Here is a 6000-nt window from a genome sequence, read left to right on the forward strand (position 1 = left end):
ATTCTTCCGATTTATATGGTGTACTCTGGTTCTAAGATATCAGGGAAGTTTTCCTTTATACTTTCTTGAAATATGATATTTAAGCTCTATTTTTTATTATAACATTCAGGTAATATAATAATTTTTAATTATTTGTTAATCTATTTTCTGGGTCATTTGTTTTCCAGATAAAATATTTCAAATTGTCTTCTTCTTCTTTTTTTCATTCTTTTGACTTCGTTATATTTCCTGATATTTTGTGGAGGAATTAGCTTCCAGATGACGAATTCAAATATTTAAAGAATTATTTTATTCAGTAAGCTTGTGTATCTTTTTCCATTTGGACAATTATATGGGGTTTTTTTGCTTGTTTTAGTGAGGCAATTGGGGTTAAGCCACTTGCTCAGGGTCCTACAGCTAGTAAGTGTCAAGTGTCTGAGGCCAGATTTGAACTCAGGTCCTTCTGAATCCAGGGCCGGTGCTTTATCCACTGTACCACCTGCCTTCCTCCTATCCTTTTTCTTTCTTTTTCTTGTTAGCAGAAGTCCACATCAAGATGAGATCAGGGAGTAAGTAAAAGCTAAGCTTTTTAATTGTTTGGGACACATTCATCCTATTGGTTTTAAAGCTTTAAAACTTATAATGTGTCATACCTTCTTTGTAATTTGTCTTCATTCTATAGAACATTATTAGTTAACACCACCTATTTTCTTGGGTTTCTGATCAGTGTTCTTGTTAGAGCAGCACAGATTGATTTATAAATAAATACCTTCCTAGTGTTTTGCTGCTCCTCATATATATATATATATATATATATATATATATATATATATATATATATATATATATATATATATATATATATATATATATATATATATATATAGTCTGTCTCTATCTCTCTATTTCTATCTCCATTTCTCTATCTCATCTATTTAATTGTACCTACATCTATATCTCTACCTCTGACTATATTTCTACCTCCACTTCAAGCTCTACCTTTATCTCTATATAGTGGGTATGAGAGGTTACTGGACCCAGCTCAAACTGGCTTATGGGAGCTGATATATTTTCAGTGTGAGCATTTCCACCTCATAAATTGACAAATGCTATAAATCAGGATTTGATTTGTTTTATTGATTATCATGACAAGAAAATCATGGATAAAATGTTAATGATGCAAATTAAACAAACATATATTGTGAGTACATATTTTCTTTATAAATCAAATTGTTAAGCATTTATCAGCACATATATGCATTTGTACCTATACATCTACCTATAACTACGTATCTTATAATATGACTTCTATCCCCTTATATTGCTATAATATTCAATCAAATGTTTATAAAGAATGTACTGTATACCAGACATTTGCTAGACACTGCAATTATGTGTACCATGGTGAATGAAAATTCTAAGAGACAGAGTTTTCAAGTAATTAATATTAAACTTATTTATTAGATTAGCTAATAATCAATAAATTGATGGGCAGTAGTTTCTTTCAGCAACCACTTAAATCAGATATGGCCTTGTGACAGGGAACTCTTCTGACAAATGAAACTCAATTGCAATTGGTGGACACTTTATGAGGAGGTGGGCCAAAAGTCTTCAGCTCCTCTTGCTGAAGACATGGCTTGATCATTAGGCTCAATAGCCTCAAGGCATCTGGCTAGGTGAAGCCACTTCCAGACCTTTCTGGCTAGTTGCTTTGTGAGCTGAGTTGTCCTAAACACTAATGGAAGGGATCAAGGATAGTGGGTTCTTCCCCTAGGCTAAAGATCACCCAGATTGGATTCTGTTTATACTCAAACCAGAAATTAGGTTTCCAATTGGGTGGAATCTTGCCCAACATAATTAACAAGCATGTTCTTGGGACTAAGAGTAACCTTATCACTTAGTCATGCCTTTCAGAGACTACTTCAGAGGAAAAGGATCGGTCACAAATTAATAATTAGATATTAATATAATAGTATAATATTTTCTCTCAGTACAAAGAATAATGCAGTCTTCTCTTGTAAGCAATGAGCTTAATCAATATGTATATATTTGTATATATTTATATATAACTAATCAATATCTATATCTGAGAGTATTGTATGTATTGGATAGAGTTGGCCCCAGAGCCCGAAAGATCTGCATTGAAGTTTCTCTTCTGACATATACTTGCTGTGTAGCCCCAGATAAGTTTTTTAAAGTATCGGTAGTCCAAGCAGCTCCTTAAGACTATAAGTTCCAATGGGGCAGCTAGGTGGCACAGAGGATAGAGCACTGGCCTTGGAGTCAGGAGTACCTGAGTTCAAATCCGGCCTCAGACACTTAACACTTACTAGCTGTGTGGCCCTAGGCAAGTCACTTAACCCCAATTGCCTAACAATAACAAAAAAAAAAGACTATAAGTTCCAGAAAAGGTACTGATCTATATTGTTAGCAGTTTCTTGATCTAGGAGTTCTCTGTATCAATGAAATCATCTCTAGTCAGTTAATCAACATGCATTTTTTAAGGGTTTACTATATGCTATGCACTGGGCTAAGTACTGGAAATACAAATACAGAGGAAAAAGAAAGACACTCTAACCTCAAAGATTTTATATTGTAATGGGGAAGATAGCACATTAAAGGGGAGCTTAAAGTGAGATGTGGAGAGGGAGGTACTTAGGAAGGCATGATGGTGAAGTCTGGCAAATAAAGGGTGGATGGTCTGATCCCTTCATGGAAATGGAAGTTTCAGGAAGACAGGTTTGTAGCATCTATCTCACATATATTAGCTGTATGTATGATTATGGGCAAATAACTTGGGCTCTCAGGGCCCCTGACAACCCTCTAAGTCTACAGGTCAGGGCTTGGGTTGCACTGGTAAAAGGGAATTCTACCTGTGTTATTCTCCATGTGGGAGATATCTTATGTTCAACCATCCATTTCTCTACTCCCCTAAATATACACACATATAAATGCATATAAAAGGTTATGATGTTTATGCATGTACATATATATATATTATTTGTGTAGTATATAGCATATGTAATATATAGTAGTAACTACTACTACTACTACTATTATTACTACTACTACTAGGTAACATTTATATAATGCTTACTAATGTGCCAGGCACTGTGCTAAGTGCTATAAATTACTATTTCATTTGATCCTCCCAGTCACCATGAGAGGTAGGAGCTATTATTATCTCCATTTTACGGATGAGGAAACTGAAATAAACAGAAGTTAAGTGATTTGTCTAGAGTCACACAGCTAGTAAATGTCTGAGTCCAGACTTGAAGTCAGATCTTGTTGACTCCAGGCCTGGCGCTCTATCCAGTGAAGACACACAAATTCTGTGGGAATCTCAAGTCTACAATTTGTTTGGTCCTAATGAATGTAAATTGATTTGGAGTCAGGGGAATCTGTGTCTAGATCCCACATATTACCTATGTGACCTTGAGCATAAGTGTAAATTTTATGACTCATCAACTATTAGCAACAATATTATAATAATAATTACCAGAGATATATTCTGTCTACATATTAGACATTTTATAACTTAGATATCCCACAACGTATTTGCTCTTTGGTTCCAATGTCTATCTATCTTGCCTTGATGAAAAGGTCATTTGTATTTAGCCCAGAGTTCTAAAGAGAAGTGTATAGTAACACCTCCATTAATGGAGCGGATATATTCCAGTATCATAGTTTATTGTCAGAAACTTCATTATCATATACAGAAATAAAATTGGATTCAAAGGGATGTGTTACAGGTGGTCAGTCCCTTCATAACCAATCACAGCTTAGTTATTCATATCCTTCTTCTCTTCCATGTTAGGAAGAAATCTTGCCTTTCAGAACAAGGATGCTCTTCCCTTCCTTAAATTCATCCCCTATTCAGTGATATAGCTTTGCTAAAGTAACACCTTTCTTTTGAACATTGGGGTTGTGGCCCCCTTCTGAGTTGGATCCATCAGAAACTTCTGACATTTCAAAGTACACAGACCTACAGTATTAAAATTCAACTCAACAAATATTTATTAACATTCTACAATGGTCAAAGCACTGTGCTAGGTTCTGGTGATACATAGACAAAAATAAAACAGTCCTTGCCCTCCTGGAGCTAATAGTTGGAGGAGAGGGAAGCTATGCATTGTTTAACCAGATAACTTGAACAAGGAAAGAGCACTAAAAACCAAGGGGATGAAGATAGGCTTCAAAGAAAAAATAGATAAATTGGGCCTTAAAGGAAGCTGAGGATTGTGGCTCTGTTCAATTCAATATGCATTTATTAAGCAATTACTATGTGCCAGACACTGTGTGCTAAGTGTTGGGAAACAGATAAGAAAAAGAAATGTAGACCCTCCCCTCAAGTCACTTATAATCTAATGTATGAAAACAACATACAAATGGAAGCTAGAAAGTTGGAGGGCAGAATGACATCAGCACTAGGGGGTACCCAGTGTGGAAAATGGGCCATCCTATTCTATGGAGTTCAAACCAAGCACAGTTATAAATGGAAAATGGAGAGTGAGGGAGATGCAGATCCCTGCCTTCTATAAAGGAAAGCTTTGGGAAAAGAGGCAGAGATGAGATATGAGCCCTTTCCAGGTCTGGAGTATGATCTTTCTAAATGTAGAGAGGCAAAAGTTGGTATAAGGCTTCAAGGAGCAGTATAGTGTCTGTACTTGATTCTAAGAAGATCAGGATTTGATTAGATTGAGTCAATGAGGCAAACATTCAGATGATAATACCATGGACACAAATACTAAAAGATATTCAAGGACAAGTACAATTCTCTAAGCCCTTCCCCACCTCTATTCAGTGGTCAGCAGTAATAGCAGTCAATAAGAGAATGAGACTTTTATCCAGCCACCTTTGCTTTTTGAGTTATATGAGATCCTCATATAAGCAAAAGCAGACTTTAATGGATTTAGCCAGTCAGCTGAAGCATAGTAACCCTATAACAGTGTTTTCTCTATTCAGGGGTATTCTGGAACCCACCTCTTAACTGGCTCTCATGAACAAAATGTCAGATTTTTTTTAGTGACAGTATTTACTCTGAAGAAATTAGTAAATGCTACAAATCAGGCCCTTTTTTCTGGGGGGGATTCATTGTCCAAGACATTAAAAAGTGATGGAAGGAGACTAAATTTGAGGGAAGAGAGTTTGTAAAGAGAGTAGGAACTCTAATAGTCTGTCCAAAAGGGAATGGGGAAACAGCATCTCAATGGGAATAACAGAAGTAGCATTGACAAGATTTAATTACTGATTGAACACAGTGTCTGGGAGAGGCAATTGGCAAGGACATCCCTTAGATTACAAATTTTGATGACTAGGAAGGAGCCCCAGCTGAAATAAAGTGAGGGGAAGGGTGAGTGTGGTTTTTGTTGTTGTTGGGCAAAGAGGGTTAAGTGACTTGCACAAGGTCACAGAGCTAGTAAGTGTTAAGTGTCTGAGGCCGGATTTGAACTCAGGTCCTCCTGAATCTAGGGCTGATGCTCTATCTACTGTGCCACCTAGCTGCCCCTGTGAGTGTGGTTTTAGTGGGAAACATCATGAAGTCTGTTTTGAAAAAAATGCTTTGGAGATAGAGGTAGGATATTCAAGTCAAGAAGAGGAGCAGCTAAATGGCGCAGTGGATAGAGCACTGGCCCTGGAGTCAGGAGTACCTGAGTTCAAATCCGACCTCAGACACTTAACACTTACCAGCTTTGTTACCCTGGCCAAGTCACTTAACCCCAATTGCCTCACTAAAAAAAAAAAAAAAAGATGTCTAGAAGAAAATGATGCTGGGTTAAATTCTGCTTGAAATCTTAGCACAGTGTCTAGCACATAACAGATGCTGAATAATTTCTATTTGATTGATTAATTGATAGGATATATAGGTTTAGGGGCAGCTAGGTGGTGCAGTGAATATAGCACCATCCCTGGATTCAGGAGGACCTGAGTTCAAATCCGGCCATAGACATGTGACACTTACTAGCTGTGTGACCCTGGGCAAGTCACTTAACTCTCATTGCCCTGCCAAAAAAAGGATAT

The sequence above is a fragment of the Dromiciops gliroides genome, chromosome 3 (assembly GCF_019393635.1).
Source record: "Dromiciops gliroides isolate mDroGli1 chromosome 3, mDroGli1.pri, whole genome shotgun sequence".
NCBI lineage: Eukaryota > Metazoa > Chordata > Mammalia > Microbiotheria > Microbiotheriidae > Dromiciops > Dromiciops gliroides.